At 30.6% G+C, this 19,122-nt stretch overlaps 1 non-coding gene across 1 annotated transcript; it reads left to right on the forward strand.

Moving 5' to 3' along the window:
• The first annotated feature begins 18,762 nt into the window (after positions 1-18,762).
• Positions 18,763-18,870, forward strand: LOC149518740 (small nucleolar RNA R71). The gene has a single exon (XR_016342520.1). It is a non-coding gene; the product is annotated as a small nucleolar RNA R71 (small nucleolar RNA).
• Positions 18,871-19,122: the final 252 nt, after the last annotated feature.

A 19,122-nucleotide genomic window follows, 5' to 3' on the forward strand; every position in this document is an offset into this window, starting at 1 on the left:
TATTGAAATTTTATCTAAATTATTCCACCATTTGGGACAAATTTAGAAAAAATCTCTCACCTAGGAATTTTTAAAAAATTTACCATTTGAAATTTTTAAAAATTTCATCATTGGATAATTATTATTTATTCTCAAAAAATATTTTTTTTTATTTTTTTTTTAAATTTAATCATGTAAGAAAATCTTAAAAAGAAACAAACACATAAATACAAAAAAAAAAATGGCTTGGTTGGAGCGGCTTGGCGTGGCTCAGCTTCAAGCATAAAAAGTGGCTTAGCGACTTGGTTCAAAGGCTCGGCTTGGCTCGGCTTAGCTATAGGAACCAGTTGGAATGTAGGTCAGCAGAAGCGGGTTGCACTGGGTCAAGTTGGCCTGAATAAAAACATGCAGATCCTAGGATCATTTAAGGCAAAACAGCATTGTTTTGAAACCGATATCAAAGGCCAAGTTCCAGCTTTCTATTTCAGATCTCCTTTTCCTTTTCTCTCTTTTTTCTTATTTCCTCTCTCTCTCTAGAACCAGATGAACTCTAGTTGAATTCTTTATTGGATTTTGGAAATAGTTATCAAAATTTGGGTTGGTTCATTGGACATTCACTAAAAAAATTCAAGCCTGCTAAAATCTTCAATCGGATTCTGGCATGCTTGCCAAAAAATTCAACCGAAACTGAAAAATTCATCAAAAAATTCAACCAGTGCCGAAAAATTCACCAAAATCTGAAAACTTTCTAGAAAAAAACTTCTTTTTTTCCAAAAATTTTCCAAATTGTTTTGACCACTTTCTAACTTCCCTTTACATGCTCTTTTATATTTTTCTGATCTGTGTTTTTGTTTTTCTCTTTTTCTCACCCTTCCTACTTGCCTTTTCTCTGATCTCTGATTTATGCGATCTCTCTTTGATTTTTCGTCTAATTTTTTTTATTGTGTCTGTGTTTTTATGGGAGCATCTATTTATCGGGTTCTGATAAAAAAACCCTATACTTGAATAGAATTCAATTCCCTTTTAATTTCAAATTTAGTCTTTAAATCCAATTTAAACTCCTCACACAAACAGTTTCACATAAATTCAACCTACCTGATTTTTTTTTCTATTTTTATTTTTTAATTAACAAAAACCAAATTGAGTAGAACCCCGAACAGATTGGAGTGTCTATAGCTATCCATCTTTTTACATTTCTTATGCAACAAGAATTTTGCGAATACGTAGACACCTCTCCTATCTAGATAATCATCATAATACTTTTTTTTGTTTTTTTTTTTGGTTTTTTAATAATCAGACACCTAAACTTGCTAAATAACACAAAATTCCCCTATGTAGAGGCTCACAACTTTGGAAAATAAATAAAGCTCCTCTAAGTAAAGTCTCAAAGACTTTAGAAAAATAAATGCTCCTCTAGACAAAGGCTCAACAACTTTAGAAAATAAATGCTCCTTTAAACAAAGGCTTAATGACTTTGGAAAAATAAATGCTCTCCTAAATAGAGGTTCAACAACTTTGAAAAATAAATGCTCCTCTAAACAAACGCTTAACAACTTTTGAAAAATAAAGGCTCCTTTAATTAGAGGTTCAACAACTTTTGAAAAATAAATATGGCTCTTTAACAATCATGTCCAGAGGAGTCATAGATCATGTCTGATGAATGAAAACTCAAAGATTCACAATTTGAGTTCAAAATTCAAAGGTTCGCGATTCAAATATTCACAAGAATTTTCAAATTCGCAAGAACTTTTTCAGCTTCGCAAGAATTCACCAAAATTTGATTTTCAAAATTTCAGTTTCACAAAAATTTAAGATTAGATTCCTATGATTTTTTAACTTTGCAAAAATTCAGATTCGTAAGATTTCAATATTTGCATTTGTGAGATTCTCACACAAAATTTTAATTCATGGATTCGCATGCAAATTACAAGGCTTACATGCAACATTTAAAGATTCTCATTCGAATTTTGGAGATTCACATCCAAAAGTTCAAAGCTTCTCATTCAAGTTCAAAGGTTCATATTTATTAAATCTTAGAGTTTCACATCTAAAATCTCAAAGGTTTTCATTTGAGTTCTTCTTAAAGATTCTCATTCGAATTCGAAGATTCACATCCGACAAATTTTAAGGTTTCACATCTCAAAGATTCTCATTTAAAAACTCAAAGATTTCTCATTTGAAATTCAAAGATTCTCATCAAAAGATTCACAATTTCCTTTTTAGGTGACTCAAAATTTTATATGTAATGAATATCATGATCAATGATGCAAGTGCAACAATAATGTAGATGCCATATCCTAAATCATAAATCAAATATTGATTGGCTAATAAATGTCCAAACAAAGTTTTAAATATTCACCAAATTATGTGCATGTATTGTTTAAATGACGATGCAAACACAATGCATGTAATGCAGATAAATATCATGTAATTCTAATTAATTATGGTAATATGGTTCTCAAGCCTCCTCCATCCTTTATTTTCCCTTTTTAATTGTTTAGCACTAGCTATCCCAAAATAGATTCTACCAACTGATCAACATCATTTGCATCATTTGATCATAACTCACAAGCTTTTCAGCACTAGTCATTATAAAATAAATTCTATCAATTGATCTACATTATGTTCATCACTTGATCACAATTCATAGGTTTTTCAGCACTAGCCATTTTAGAATGAATTTTGTCCACTGATCCATATTATTTTCATCATTTGATCATATCTCACAAGTTATGTCAACCAATCCATCACCATACATGTGTCATTTTTTAAAGTTCAAACGTTTCTTCATTTTTTTACCCCTTATCATCATGGATTTCTTTTTAAAGGAATGCAAGAATCTTTTATGCACATTATCATTCATTCATCCTCATTTCAATTTTTGACAACTATAATTCAATCAAACATTTTCTCAATTTATTTTGAAGATACAACAATAAGAGAGCACAAAGTGAATTGAAGGAAAGGTAATCTATGAGGAATGAGTCTAGTACAAAAACAAATGGGCAAAAGAACAAATTCAAAGCATGTCCTTAGGAATGGTATTGAACAAGTGGAGTAACAATATCCAAACAATAAATACTCAGACAATTCTTAACATTAATCCAGAATTCTTTTTCAAAAATTTACTCCATTGAATTTTGAGATCATTTTAAGCTCATTGAACTTTGCCCCAGCTTCAGATATCTTAATCTTCCATTCATTTGAGCTTTTTATCCAACTCTCAGCTTAGAGCTTTTTTTACTCAAATCACCCTTTTGGGTTTTCAATTTGAGTATTCATTTTCTCTCCTTTTCATTTTTTCATTTTTCCATTTTTCATTTTTTTATTTTTTTATTTTTTTATTTTTTTATTTTTTTGATTTTTGATTTTTGATTTTTTTCTCTTTTTCATCTTTTTTTTTCTCATCTTCATCCATTATTGATTTTTTCCATACATCAATCTTTAAAACACATTCCACTGCCCATCCTAAGCATGCCTTAGCCTAATATATGATCATTCAATTCGAGCATTCACACTTGATCAAAATAGACTTTTAAAGGTTGTAACATAGGCCTTGCTGAGGGGTCATGAAAGAAATGGATAAAATAGGCCCAAAATATGTGTTTAAAGGGTTCAAAACTAAAGGATCATTTCTCATTATTTGATAGATTTTGGCATTTCACCCTATTCCACATTATTTCACTACTTTTTCTTTTTCATTCATTTTATTCCTCACAAAATGATTCTCATTACCTTGCCCTAAATCATATGTGGCATTCATTTTTTTCTCTTTTTTTTGTTTCTATTTTCGAGACCTTTTACACATTTTTACCTTTTTTTTAAAAACAAAATTACCCCCTAGTGTGGAGGGTGATCTTTGGTCAAGGTTCTTTAGAAAAAGAAATCATAATAGGCTTAAAAGGGTAGTAATGAATGGTTTTTCAAATGGTAAGAGAAAGATGGCCATTTTTCCCCTCAAATGTGAATGCTTTCCTTGAAAATAATCTATTGAAGCAAAACAAACTCATGGATCTTTATAAAGAACTGCATATCTTCAAGACATATCTATTTGCTAGTAGTTTACTTCTTTTGCTCAAATAGTTTCTTCAGATATATATGAATGAATTCTCAAAATTAAATACTAAAATTATTGTTATCCTTGTCTAAACATTCATCATTTGAATTTTGAGAATAGGAACAAAAAGACATGGAAAAAACAAAACATGTAATAGTGGTTGGATGAAAGAGAAAATGTAATGAAATGCATCATCCTTGCTTTTTATTGAAATGATAAAAAATGAAATCTTATTGCATGGAAGAATTCCTAACATTACTTTGAAAGAAACCTAGAATGACAAGCAACATCCAATTAGCCTTAACATCCTTTTTTTTCCAAAATTATGCCCCTATGCAATCAAGTGAAAGATTTTTCTTGACATTTGGCCCCTAATTTGTTACAACTCTTTGAGTCTTTTCAAATCACACTCATTCTTGATCTTTACTTGAAGTATTGACATTGTGATTGGGCAATGGATTGTTGCTAACATTAAGCATTGTTATCCCCTCTGTGTCAAAATTTATCATCCCATCCTTGATCAAATGTTGCACTTATGCTTTAGAACAGTGCAATTTTTAGTAGAATGACCAGCAATTCCATAATGGTAGTCATAATGAGCTATAGGATCATACCACTTGGGGTAGGGTGACTTAAGCAGCTCTAGACGACTAGGGGCAATCAAGTTGTTATTATAGAGTTCTTAGTAAACTCCATAAAAGTCATGAGGATTGGATCAAATAAGGATTTTTTTCAAGTAGTTCGTAGCTCTCGAGAATCACTTGTTGGGTTAATAGAATGAATTTGGGGTTTTATGAGAGGTTGAATGTTAAAGCTGTATATAAAAGTTTGAGGGCTAAAAATAAGATAGTATATGGATGAGTAAGATGGTTATGGTGCTAGCTGGTATAGGTAAGATGAGGTATTATTTACAGTAAGATAGTATGGGGAGTAACCTTGTGATGGATAAGGTTGATATCCCCTGAACTGTCTGTCAAAGCTCATGGCTTGAGCTTTAGTTTTTTTCTTCTTTGGCACATTTTTGGTTTCCCCTCCTTTTGACTTGCCATTTTTAATGGCATTCTGAATGATTTCGCCTGAGATCACCATATCGACAAAATTTTTTATTACATTCTTTATCATTTTTTCATAATAGAAAGATTTCAAAGTGCTGACAAATAACACTGTGGTTTCTTTTTTAGTCAAAAGAGGCTGCACCTGAGTAGCTATGTCCCTTCACCTTTGGGCATATTTCTTGAATGATTCAGTTACTTTCTTTTTTATATTCTACAAAGATAGGTGATTAGGGACTAAGTCTATAATATATTGATACTGACTAATGAAGTTACAAGCCATATCACTCCAGAATTGAATGCAGGTCTTATCTAGCTGAACATACTATCTAGCAGCAAAGCCTGTAAGGCTATCTTGAAAAATGTGCATTAACAATTTTTCATAATTAGCATGGGTAGCCATTTTTTGATAGTACAGAGTAATGTGGGTCTTTGGACACTTTATATCATCATATTTTTCAAACTCCGGCACCTTGATCTTTAGAGGAATAATCACATTTAGGACTAGACAAAGCTAGTAACATCTCCTAAACCATAAAAACCAATTCCTTCTATGGCTCACAACCTTTCCTTTAACAAGTTCATCTTCTATTTAGCTTTTGAGCCTTTTAAAGTCTCTTTCTCCTTGGGCCTTAGTTTCTCTTTCTTTTTTAGATCATCCAAGTTAGGGATTGATACTGATTTTACTACCTTTTCAGTAAATATAGGATTTACATAACTCTAGTATTGCCTTGGGTTTGAAGCTGATGGCATTCTATGGTAGGTATACCCTACAGGATATGTGAACTTTTGTAGTAGTGGATCTTATGTGGACTGGGGTTGGTATGGCCCAAAACCATGAGGGTGCAAAGAGTTATCCACCTTTTATAATGGATGGTCCTACTGGCTAGTATTCCCTTCTATTTTTTTCCCTTGTTTAACTTATTCAAGGCAATAAAAATCTTAGTCACCTCCCCTTCCAGCTTCTATTGAGCTTTCTCTATCCTTTGGAGATGATTAGAATTTTCTTATTCCATTTGTCTAGCTTGAGCTCTTGTATTATATTAGTGAGTTGGTTGTGTGAGATTCTTAGTTGATGGAGCTATCCTTGAATCTTGAATACAATAATTATGATCAGAAATGATATGCTATGCATTATGTTTGGTATGTTGATGGATAAATGAAATGGATGAAATCTAACATGAAAATGATGCGGATGCACAATGTTGCATATGACAATAAAAATGATGCATGACATGATAATGCAAATGTACAAAGTCAAATAAACAAAATAGTTAGATCACAAACCATTCCTTCTTATGTCCTAACTTCAGATTACATCTATTAATGGGTAAGAATGGTTTTATCTCAAGGCTAGCCTCTTAAGTGTACACTATATGCAGGGTTAGGTGACTTTATCACTAACGATTCCCAAATTGTTCCTTACATCATAGTCCATCACAAACTAGTAAGGCATTCCAATCCTCACCCATCACAGGCTACCAATGGAAAGGATTCAATTTGAATGGGAGTATTTTACTAGCCGTTGTAAAGATTATCATCTCATGAGAACGTAGGTACTTTACACCTTCCTAAGAGGGATGGAGGCCGAATATAGAGTTCATGTAATGCAAATGCCTATGATAATGTGTGTGAAGGAACATATAGGTTTCAAACCCCAAAAATAAATTACAAGACAGAAAGAAAAAAATGTTAGTAAATGGATAACACATATCATCACAATTTAAAATCATTAGACTAAAGGATAGGATAAATTTAAAAATTATGGCTTAACCCTTTAACGTCCCCAATGGAGTCCCAAACTATCATAACATGTAGATCCTTAAATTTATAGCTAGACTTAACAAATGGAGTCGCACTAATCTTTTTTAACTAGTTGTGATTGGCACCTAAAGAATCTATCCTCTTAAGGAGCTCCTAAACTTGACTAAAGGTCCCTAAAAGAATAGGTTTGGGTTTACTAACCAGAACAGGGTTCGGAAGTTTGGTTACATGTGGGGAAGGTTATAGCACCTTCACATGTCTATCTAAAGGATGGTATCATTTTATTTTAAATTTATCTTAGGGTCTTCATTCTAATGGTTTCAAAATTTTATGTTAAATATTGGAAATAATTCATAAGATTCTTCTATCAATATGGTAGAATTCTTAAAAATATTTTCTCACCTCAAGAGTATTCAAGAATCTCATTTGTTTTCTTAAAGAAACTTCGTCATAAAAAAAAGGTTTAATTATTTTTTTATTGAAAATACATCTAATTATTCCACCATTTGGGCCAAATTAGAAATATTTTCTCTTTCGAAATTTCTAAATTCTTTACCATTTGGCCCCATTTAGAAATTCTATTTTTATTTTTCCCTTTTGGAAAGAAAATAATATGACAATTATTTTTCTTGAAATGTCATTTAAATGCTTCCATCATTTGGAACAAATTTAAAGAAATTTCTCACCTAGAGATTTCTATTTGGAATTTCTAAGAATTTTATTATTCGATAATTATCAAATATTTTCAACCAAAAAAGTTTTTACTTTTTTTTTGTTTGAAAATAAATATTAATTGTTGTTATTAAAATTTTATCTAAATCATTCTACAATTTGGGACAAATTTAGAGAAAAATTCTCACCTAGGAAATTTATAGAAATTTACTATTTGAAATTTTTAAAAATTCTATCATTGGATAATTATTATTTATTCTAAAAAAATATTTACTTTTTTTTATTTTTTATTCTTTTTCTAAATTTAATCATGCAAAAAAAAACCTTAAAAATAAACAAACACATAAATAAATAACTAAGTAAAATAAATTAAAAAAGAAAAAAATGGCTTAGCTAGAACGGCTGGGCATGGCTCAACTTTAGGCACAAAAAGTGGCTCAGCGCCTTGGCTCAGAGGCTCGGCTTGGCTTAGCTCAACTACAAGAACCAATTGGAATGTGGGTTGGCAGAAGAGGGTTACGCTTGGGTCAAGTTGGCCCGAATAAAAACACACAGATCCTGAAACCATTTAAGGCAAAATGGCATCGTTTTGGAATCGTTATAAAAGGCTAAGTTCTAGCTTTCTATATCAAATCTCCCTTTCCTTCTCTCTCTGTCATCTCTTCTTTCCTTTTTTTTGTCTCTCTCTAGAACTTGATGAACTCTGGTTGAATCTTTTACCAGATTTTGGAAATAGTCATTGAAATTTGGGTTGGTTCACCAGACGTTCACTAAAAAATTCAAGCTTGCCGAAATCTTCAATTGGAGTTTGGGATGCTTGCTAGAAAATTCAATCGACGTCAAAAAATTCACCAAAAAATTCAATCGGCATTGAAAAATTCATCGAAATTTAAAAATTTTCTAGAAAATTTTGAGAAAAAGTCTTTTGTTTTCCAAAACTTTTCTAAAATTTTTTAACCACCTTCTGACTTCCCTCTACGTGCTCTTTTATATTTCTTTGATCTGTGTTTCTATTTTTCTCTTTTTCTCACCTTTCCTGACTGCCTTTTCTCTAATCTTTGATTTATGCAATCTCTCTCTGATTTTTTTATTGTGTCTATTTTTCTATGGGAGCATTTATTTATAGAGTTCTGATAAAAAGAACCTTATACCCGAACATAATTCAATTTCCTTTTAATTTTAACTTCAGTCTTTAAATCCAATTTAAACTCATCACACACACAATTTCACACAAATTCAATCTATCAAATTTTCTTTTTTTCATTTTTTTCCATTTTTATTTTTTAATTAACAGAAACCAGATTGAGTAGAACCTCGAATAGATTGGGGTGCTACACTATATAAGCCAAGTCTCAGCATTTTTTTTTTCATAATCCCCTCTACTCTTATTCTTTAAACCGAAAAGCTCTGACTTCTCTCTAGAAGTCCCTAAGAAACCCACTGAAAACTTTAATCAAAAGCTTAAAAATTTCACCAATTTCTAGAAACGTTACCAAAAAGTTCAATCAAAAATTGAAAAACCCACCGGTTTCTAGAAAACTGGCTAGAATCCCACGAAAAAATTCAACCTCATCGAAAAAGTCAATCAAAAAATTCATCCAAACTTAGATTTTTCCAAAAAAATCCTAGATTTCCCCAAATTTGCCTAGATTATTCCTAGAATTCTCCAGATCCTTAATCCTACCTTCAGAAACCTAAACCTAAACCCAAAAACTTCAAATCGAACCTAGGCAAAAAAATCAAAATCCCAAAAATTCTTCACTGCCAGAAATATTCCAGAACACCAATTTTCCCCAAAAATCCACCCTATTCTTGTTCTGTGGTTTCTTGTCCAATTTATAGGCCTCTTGGGACAAATTTTAGAAAACGAACAAAATCAATCCCAGGCTTCAATCCTAGGATTGGATTCTACCCAAATCTCAAATTGAGTCTAGGTTCTTTGATGATTTCTAGGTTGAATTTGTAACCCCTTTGATCATGAATTAAACCCTTTTGACTTCATTGAACCCCTAAATTTCAGTTTCTTGGATCACCGATCAAAGAGAAAGAAAAAGGAAAAAATAATAAAATAATAATAATAATAATATTTACCCTAGTATTATATATTAATAACAATAATATGATATAACATATAAATAATAATAAAAGCAATAAAAATCGATTCAGTTGATCCCAAACATAGATGGTTGTTTAACAACCCAGTAAGAACCCCCAGCACACACTAGACAAAACCATCAATGAACTTAGCAAGAAACCTTAGCATGCCTAAGCCACCAATTGACTCATCAACCACTTCCATTATCTTTCTAGAGCCCTTTCCCCGAAATAGTCACAACCTCGAAAATCCACCAGAACACCGACCCAAAATTGTAGCCCTTTCCCCAAAGCTCAACATGTCATAAACCCTAAGCTTCAGCACCTATTTTCTTGTACCAAGAACGCCCTACTAAGAAAAAAACTCACCTGCCCCCTAAATTCCTCACACCTCCATTGAAACTACCCACATAGCCCCCATATACCGCCCTACCCCTTTAATGTAAAAAAAAACCACAAAAAAACCCACAACCAAAAATTAAAAAAAAATCAAAATAAAAAAAATACACAGTCTTCCCTTGGGGGAAGAACTGAGTGCCATAGTCAAAGCCAAACTAAAAAAAAATTAGTTTCAATTTAAAAAAAAAAAAAGGAAAAAGGAACAAAAAAGAGAGAATAAGACAGTGGTGATCGGAGGAGGAGTGATGGTCAGTGCCAGACGTGCAGTAGTGACGACAACCCTGGAATGTAAAAAATCTAGGCTTGGTAAGGGTTTGGGGATTTGTTGTTTTGGAATTCTTTAAAGTTTTTTTTAAAGGAAATATTAATATGAAATAAAAAAATATGGTTTTTTATAACTTAAAAAAAAAGGAATGACATCGTTTAAAAGAAAAGTCTCTACACATTGACCTAGATCCGACTCGAGATTTATGTGCTCAACCTGATGACCTGCTTCTTTCATCAACTACCAACTGGTCCGTCGAACCAATCCAAATTGGTCCAAATCGGTTCAAACCAGAAAGAATTGTTCAAACCTCAAAAAATTTGCCAGGCCACTCCTGAACCGGTCGAATTGTCCTACTAAACCGTTGACCAATTTGACAAGTCATTTTGGATAAAATTTTAAGATTTTTATTTTTATTTTATTTATTTTGTTTCTATTTTTCTAATGCATGTTTAAAAGTTTAGACCTTAGGTTAAATATTAAATCTTGCTTTATAAAAAAAAAATAAAAAATGAAAATTTTAATCTCACAAATAAATAATTTTCAACCCTAAAAAAAAGCAAAAAATAAAAAATAAAAAAAATTAAATGATTTCATAAAAGAGAAGGGAAATTTTATCCAATGATGAGATAAGAAGAGTAGTGAATCCTTAATATCTCTAGGTGAGAATATTTTCTCAAAATATTACCAAAAAATGGAGTACTTAGAAAATTATTCAATATCAAGGTTTTCATAAAATAAAAAATAACTAAAATGATAAAAAGGTAGATATAAAGTGATAAAAAATGAATATGAGACTATAAAAAGTGAAGGAAAAGTTTTTTTTTTTCCTATTATGACACTTTAAAAAGTTTGACTAGTGATTCTTGAGAATCCCTATATGAAAAAAGACTTTTGAAAATTATCAAAATATTGAAATATTTAGAAACTCTTTTCAGTACAAAGATTTTTATTTTTATTTTGATATTTTTAATTTGAATAATTTTCTTTAAAAAAATAGATAAAAATATAAAAATATAAAAAATATTTATAATAGTATGTAATTTTAGGAAATAAACTTATTTATAAATAAGTATTTTATTACATGATTTTTAAATTCTAAAAATTATAAAAAAAATGACAATTCCAAAGATGAGATCTAAAAAATATCCGAGTAGTAATTTTTTAGAAATATCTATGGAAGAAAATTTATCTAAAATGCTACTAATGTATTAGAGCATTTAGTATAATTTTCGATAACAATTTTTTTTTAATAATAGAATGACAAATGAATTTTTAAAACATTATCAAGATTAAATTATAGTTATAATATCTTATTACATGCATTATAAATATTGATTTTGAAGATAAATATAAGTTGTCAACGATGAAATTTTTAGAATTTTGAATAGTGATTCATAAGAGATTCTTAGATAAGAAAGTTTTTTTTAATATTACTAAAGTATTAGAATATTCTCGAGAATTTCTCAATAGACAAGGTTCTTATTTATTTCTTCCAACCAAGATAAAAAAAAATAGAAATATGTTATTTTACCATAAAAAATTAAGAAAATTAATTTTTTTAAATACCAAAATTAAGATCAGTTTAGACAAAAGTAAATGATAACACCTAATTAATTGGTACCATTTTAAATGGACTTGTGAGGCTATTAATCTTTCCCCATGCGTAACCTTCTCCTGAACCCAAACTGCTTTGCAAACTCAAAAATTATCTTTTTGATAAAGTTTTAATTAATTTTAAAAATTTTATTAAAAAGATAAGTTTTAATAGGTGGCTAATCACACCTAACCAAAAAAGATTTGTGGCTACTCTTTTTTTGTTTTCAAATTCATCCAACGACTAAAAAAACTGTTATGACAACTAGATATCAATTTTCATATTGCAAACATATAATTAACATCAAATGAATAAGTAAAAGGAAAAGTAAAAATAAGTAAGTAAAAATCAAAAGTAACGACGAATTTGGAAAGGTAGAAAACAACTACAATTAGTAGTGAAAACGATCACTAATTCAAATATAAATGAAAGACAATCACTTAATTTAAGAATCATGGGCTTAAGAAAAATTATCAAAAAGCCTAAAGCTATTCTAGTAGATGAACCAAAATCTAAAGCCAAAACATCAAGGGTAAAACACAATTTAAAATAGTATAAACACCTCTTGTCAGTCTAAGGTTTCCTTTACTTTTACCCTAAACCTTCGTCTATTATCAATAATAACTATCCCCTTTGCTTACTATGCTAAACCAAAATCCAAAATTCCATCAACAATGGTAGGAGTTTTCGAAGCAGACGGAGTTCTATTTAACCTTCATGGTTAGGGTCCACGTAACTCCACCACCCCACCATATAAACCACCACAACCTTTCCTTTCCATGTTTTCTTCGACCATTCTTCTACTCTAAAAAACTCATTCAAATGGCCGATTTCTCCTCTTCTTTCCTTTCTTTAAATGGTAACCCATCCAATTGCCTTTTGTCTACAAAACCTAGTGCAACCAATTCCTCCACTCAAAATAATCCAGTATTTGTACTACCTAAAGACACGACAACAACCCTAATATTTTTGTATAGTAACTAAAGAGATCCCTCTAATTGACATCATTTCTACTATTGTAGAACTACCTTTATTGCCTCGTAAAGTATCCTTTCCATTACACCCCTTAAAGCTCTATCTATTTTTTTTTAAACCATCTTCTTTTTACCTATAACAAACACATAAATAAGAAATAGAGCAAAATCCTAAACGTATGAACAAAAGTTTAACATTTCTAGCCATAACAAAAAATATCATAGTACACCAGTTGACAAAATAAAAAAGAACTCTAAATATAAAGTAAAGAGCTTAAAAAAAAAAAAAAAAGAGAAACCGAGTAGAAATTGAAAGAGAGAAACAACATAATAAGAAACAAGCGAAGGAAAGATAGTTAATGGGATATTTATAAAGGTTTATGAAAAAAAAAAACCCTAAACAAACAAATCGATTGAAAATAACATCACAATCAAAATCATAATAACTATGTGCTTGCCAAAGAAACAGAGCAAATGACGTATAGCTCACATTAATGTCTTTGCCATGTGGCTACATAAGAGAAAAAAACTCACCATTTAAGATAATAGCTTTTTATATGCGTACATTATGTACGAAACCCAAGCACTAGGATATTAGGACAAGTGTTCAAATTTGAAATTCAAATAGATGTAGCTTATAGTAAAAAACTTAAGAAGCATTGCTCACCTTTAAGCAATCATTCACCAATAAAATTTACAACATCAACCATGAAGACATTCTAATTGCCACTTAGTAGACTTCCCCAAGCAACCATTTTATAACTATAAAAGTTGTATATTTCAACAGTAACTATACCATAAGATAACCACTTTATAATAGCCTACTCAAAGCTATAGACACTAGCTTTGGTCAAGCTATGGCTAATTAAGTTTAGATAAGCTTGAAAGTGATCATTTTATAATTACCCTCATGCTTAGGGTCATTGTTAAACGGAATAAGCTAAAGGACTAAGCCCATAAGGCCCACACAAGAAGAGAAGTCTAAGCAACCTCTAAAGATTACATTTGCACATTATTTGTCCTTCTAAGGATGCTACATATACGCCACTTATCCTAGGTATGCTTCACTATGAGTAAAGGAAACAAACATTGATAGCATATTTTCATAATAATTGTAAGTGCATAGATTAATCAAGTAATAAAATGATAAGTATTCAAGTATCGTCTTATACAAGGATTATAGAATATAATGTTAGGTGGATTCAAGTACCAAAAGTGATAGCTTAAGCTTTTATATCTAAACAAATGGAAACTTAAAGTGATTTGCAAAACATAGAATAAGAATAATGTAGGCTTAGATCTTTAGTTCACCATTGTAACTTGGTAAGCAATATGTTTGTGGCTGAAACTAGATCTAAAGAAAATAAGATTCACAACTTAGAAATAATGAGATTAAAAAAAAAAGGCAAAAGTTGTAGAAACATAAAACAAGATTGCATGAATCAAAACTTAATTAAAAGAAGTAAGATTGCTTGTAACCAAAATTTGAATGGAAAAATAGAGTAATTGCCGAAGCTATAAGATCTTGTAAACAATGTTGCAAAGTCGAAAAGAATATATGAAAAACTTTTAAAGAAAGTTAGAATACTTTGATTAAAGAAAAGAATTTAGAAACAACTTGTATTGGCAAATCTATCACTTAAACCAATAACAAGAAACTAAAGAGTTAACTAGAGAACTAAAGAAGAAAAAATGTGAAAAATGATGGATGATTTACAAGTGATGAGATATTGACTATTTATAGTCATAGGTTTGGCCAGATGGGGGAATAAGATTACAAGGGTTCAAATCTTATTCAAATGCTATAGGATCAAACTAGTCCTTATCTTCAAGTGGTTGGCCGAACATAGACTCTTTGGCTTTGAAGTGTCTTGGCCAAATTGGATTCATTAGGACTTTATCATCATTGTTGGTTGATGGGAAGCATATCTTGATCATTGCTTCTTCATATGTTCGGCTAAGCTTGGGATTACAAGAAAATGTAGCTGAAGTCAATCCAAACTCTTGCAATTCAAATAGCTGGAGTTCTTCTTTAAGCATAACTCTTTGAATGAATAAATCAAAGAGCCATTGTTGATCATAAATGGCTTTGGCTAAAAATCCCTAATGTCTATTTTTGCTTGATCTTTTTCAAATGTGCATTATCTCCTTTTGAATTTGATCTTAGCCAAATTAATGTAGGAAGTATGACTCATTGTGCTTCCTAACTCTTCCACTTGTTCACATGGATGGGTGGTGATGAATCAATAAGGTTCGACTACTAGCTTTATGGTATGGTTGAATGTGCATCTTGCATGCTTGCATGCATGTCTGATTTGCTTGAAAGTTGATCATAAACCTTAAAAATCATAAAAACTATATTAACAGCACCAAAATTCATTAAATTTTAGATTTTTACACTCATTTTGATATGTAAAATCACTATAAATTTAAGAGCTATCATATACCCCTATATTTAAATTTTTGCTTGTCCTCAAGCAAAATTCTTAAATCAACAAAACTAAAAATCATTATACTTGCTTACAAACTCAAAAATTACATAAATTTCCATTCATGTACTATTGCATAATACAAAGTTAATCATAAAAATAGATTCATAAGAAATTCATTCAAAAATAAGATCTTATTATCTTATGATCATCCACACATATAAAATTACTCAATCTTTAATTCATACATATAATTCAAGTAAAAAAATGTAAAACACCTTATCACATTTCAACTTAAAGATGGAATAAACTTCATATGTCAACTTTCCCCTTCCCTATCCACTAATATTAGGCTTACATACTTGACTTAAGATTAAAAGGTTTATAAGGCTTATAATGTAAGGCTTGAGTTAAGGTAGGAAAAAGGAAATTTTTAGGCCTATAACCCTTAGTTTACTTGAAATTTTTTGGAATTAGAGGAAGTTGAGAACCATTTGAAAATTTTAAGGCATTACTTTATTTTTGGCTTTTTTTCTTTTAAACTAAGCCATTTTTGGCTTTATTAAGGCTTTACCTTATTTTTTTTTTCTTTTTGCAAATTTCTTTTGATTCTTTGCACCACTCTTCCTCCCAAATACATAAATGTGTCCAACAATATGAGTAAGCTCATTCTGGGTTAAGGTAAAACAAAAAAAAAAGGTTAATATCAAAGAAAAGGCTTAGGCTTATTATTGGGCTAAAATAAACAAGAAAAGGTATAATATATAAAGGGCTCAAAGTAAGGGTACTTAAGATGCATCAAAATAATGGGCTTGAAAAGCTCAAACGATCTAAAGAAATGCCTAAATTACTTTTTAAGTCAAATATAGCCTAGGATTTCACCTCTAAGGTAGAGTAAGTAAATTCTAAAGCACTATTCATATCTTCAAACTTCAATACAATTTAACATCTCACAAACCTTCACAAGAATAATACCATTTCATTGAAAGAGAATAGAAGCATATGCAAAAAAATCATATAAAAAAAAAGCATGCTTAAGAATTCTTTTCATTGTTTAACTATATTCATAACAAACGGTATATTATGCTCAAGTTACTCTTTAAAAATCCATGCAATTTTATGCAATTTTAACTAAGTATGCATAATGATGAGATCTAGCATGTCAATTTAGTTTGAAAGTAAATATGGGTCACAACTTTCAAAAGCACATTTAAGTTTACAAAGCATTCCTTCACCCTCACACTTACTATAAACCATAATTCAATTAATAAGAAAGGAAAAAAAATACTCCCTAATTTTGCTTAAAGGCCCAATCATCCTTATGATCTTTATAAGGCATCATCCTTGCATCATTTTTATCCTTACAAAAATACTAAAAACACCAAAAAGAATCAAAGCATACCTATGCTAACCAAAAATAAAAATAAAGAAAACATGAATAATTAAAGAAAAACTTAGGCTGCCTCCCAAGCAATGCTAGTTTTGGTCAAGCTTGATCCTACCTAAATCTAACAAATCATCTTATCCCTTTAGAAGGGAGTTTACCTTGTTGCTTTCTTCTCTTATGAATCACATAAATAGAACTAGGATTAGGATGTGCGTTGTCTCTCTTAGTTGGGAAAACACAAATTGGACTGGAATTAAACATAAATTTAGCATTGCTAAGACTAGGGGTTATGGATCTTGCTAAGTGATCTTGGACAAAGGATCATGAGGTTTAGCAATTAAGGTTGGCTCCCTAAAGTTATCATTTTTTTCATTTTTTTATTATGTATACATCATCTTTATCCCTTAGGATACCATACCAACTAGTTACAAATTGCATGCTTTTTTCATTAAATTTTATAGTAAGGTCATAGTTATACACATCAATTAGAGCCTTAGAGGTCAAAAAGAAGGATCTTTTGAACAACAAAGGGGCTTCATTATCCTCCATGTCTAACATAACAAAGTTCAAAAGAAAGGCATACCTACTCACTTTAACTAACACATTTTCTAGCATCCTTGTAGTTTTTTGGCAAATTTGTCAGCATATTTAAGGGTATTTGTTAAAGGCTTTAACATTCTACAACCTAGTTGCATAAAAATGTTTAAAGGCATTAGATTAATGCTAGACATTAAATCACAAAGAGCAACATCAAAATTTAAGTGGCTAATTTTGTAATAAATAGTGAAACTTCCTAGATCTTTTTATTTTTGAGGAAGGAGTTGTTGAAGTTCAAGATTGTAGTCTTTCATAAATATGGCATTCTTTAACTATTTGAGTAGCTTACTTAGAATTAACCTTGGGGTAGATTATGCTACATCAAAAGATTGTCAACAAGTAGACATTCATGGGGTCATCCTTATTCTTTTTCTTTTTGAATCTCTTTTCTTAAACTTCCTTTTCAGTCTTAAGTTAGATGTTTTTCAAAAGTACTATCTATATTTACATAAGTTTTGCTCATTCTTCAGCTAATCTTTTAATATATTCCTCAGAATTTTCCTTATATTCCTTAGGATCTTTTTTCATTTTCTCAACGCTTAATGCTTTCAGGAGCTTCTAGTGCCATAGATTCAAAACTTTTCAGAATCTCTTTTCCAAATCTTGACAGCTCATCATCCTTCATTAGATCATTTGTTCCAATAAAATCTATCTCAGGTTACTTCATAAAATTAAGACGGTTTACTACTACGAGCTTATCTATTATGTCTTTAGCTTCAAATTGATCTATCCCATCATCCCCAAAGGAATAGATAGCATTGTATGTGTTGTTGCCTTATCTTTTAGGATTTGATTTAGTATTGCTAGGCAAGGTTCCTTTAGGGCAATTAGCTATAGCTTGGGCTAGTTAACTTATTTGATTATCAAGGTTCTTTATTGATGCAGCTTTGCTTTGGATATTAGCATTGTTGGCTTACATCAACTAGGTCAACATCTCCACAAAATTGGACTTTTCTTGTTAGGATAGGCTAAAAGATTATGAATTAGGGCAAATATTGTTATTTTGGTTGGTGGACTAGTGGTTGGGTCAATTCTAAAAAAAGTTGGGATGGTTTCACCATTCTGAGTTGTACGTGTTACCATAAAAGTTATAGGTAGGCTTGGACTGTTGGGCATATTGGACTATTTCTACCTTATATTGGCACTTGTTACTTAAATGAAGTCTTTCACAAATATCACATGAAATAAAAAGGGTTTTGAATTTCATAGATAGGGTTAGGTTGATATGGAGATCTTAAGGCTTTAATTTTCTTGGTTAAAGTGGCCAACTAAGAGTTTTTGGAAGAAATAGCATTAATCTAATATAAACTAGTAGATTTCTTATATACCTTTCTCTCTTTACCCCATTGATAGTTATTGGTAGCCATCTCCTCAATCAGTTTATAAGCCTCTTTAGGTATCTTGCTCATTATAGTCCCTCTAATGGTTGAATCTAAAGTGGTTTTCATAATGGAGTGAGACCATTCCAAAAGATTTATATTTGAAGCCATTGGGGTAGACCATGGTGTGGGCACTTTTTTAATAATTCTTTAAATCAGTTCCAAGCATCATGAAGATTTTTTGCCCTCCACTTGCATAAATGTAGTGATCTTATTCCTCAACTTGGCAGTCTTTGTTGGTAGAAAGAATTTTCCTAAGAAATTTTGCATCAAATCCTCTCAAGTTGTAATAGAGCCAGATGGTAATGAAGACAACCAAAATTTTACCTTGTCTCTAAAAAAAAAAAGAAAAAGTCTTAATCAAATTGCATCATTTGAAACACCATTGTATTTAGAAGTGTCACATAATTCTAAAAAATTAGATACATGGAAGTTAGGATCATCGCTTCGTAACCCACTAAACTGTATAGAAGTTTC

The sequence above is a fragment of the Durio zibethinus genome, chromosome 5 (assembly GCF_047325235.1).
Source record: "Durio zibethinus cultivar Kanyao isolate XHJ-2024 chromosome 5, ASM4732523v1, whole genome shotgun sequence".
NCBI lineage: Eukaryota > Viridiplantae > Streptophyta > Magnoliopsida > Malvales > Malvaceae > Durio > Durio zibethinus.